The sequence below is a fragment of the Lottia gigantea genome, assembly GCF_000327385.1.
Source record: "Lottia gigantea unplaced genomic scaffold LOTGIsca_4, whole genome shotgun sequence".
Classification (NCBI taxonomy): domain Eukaryota; kingdom Metazoa; phylum Mollusca; class Gastropoda; family Lottiidae; genus Lottia; species Lottia gigantea.
The window spans coordinates 3,154,136-3,154,755 of NW_008709379.1; positions in this window are offsets into that span (position 1 = coordinate 3,154,136).

A 620-nucleotide genomic window follows, 5' to 3' on the forward strand; every position below is an offset into this window, starting at 1 on the left:
CACACATTGTCATGTCGTAGATATTTGATCAAAACTTCTTCAAATACTATTCATAAACTTGACTATGTGTTAACATATTAACATAACATAACATAACATACTTAAAAAGCTATACTGTACCATATAATCAATTTTCAGGTATGAACTTGTTGCAACTATGCAAGCATAAACAACAAGCCTATTTTCATACTTTAATCGAACAGGATTGTGGGATACATTATTTGGGATTCCTAAATGTAGAAGGTCTATTGGAATATTTAAAGATTTCGGTTTATTAACTCAACTCAACTCTTGGTTACAAGTACCAAAGAACAGAAATTGTGGGTCGAATTCACCAGAAATGGCTACAAACGTTTCTATCAATCAGTGCAGCATTTGTTTTAACCCGTACAATCAACCAAAAATGATCGATTGCCACCATAGTTTTTGTTCGGGTTGTTTAGAAGATTATGTTACCAACTTTGCTTCGAATGGTTCTTTCCCGTGTCCATTCTGTCGTAGAAATATTAAGGTGCCAGTCGGTGGAATTAAAGAATTCTCGTCCAATTTTTACTTTTATCAGCCAGTGAATGTAAGCGAAGTTTATTGTATAAACCACACGAACACAATTATATGGATAA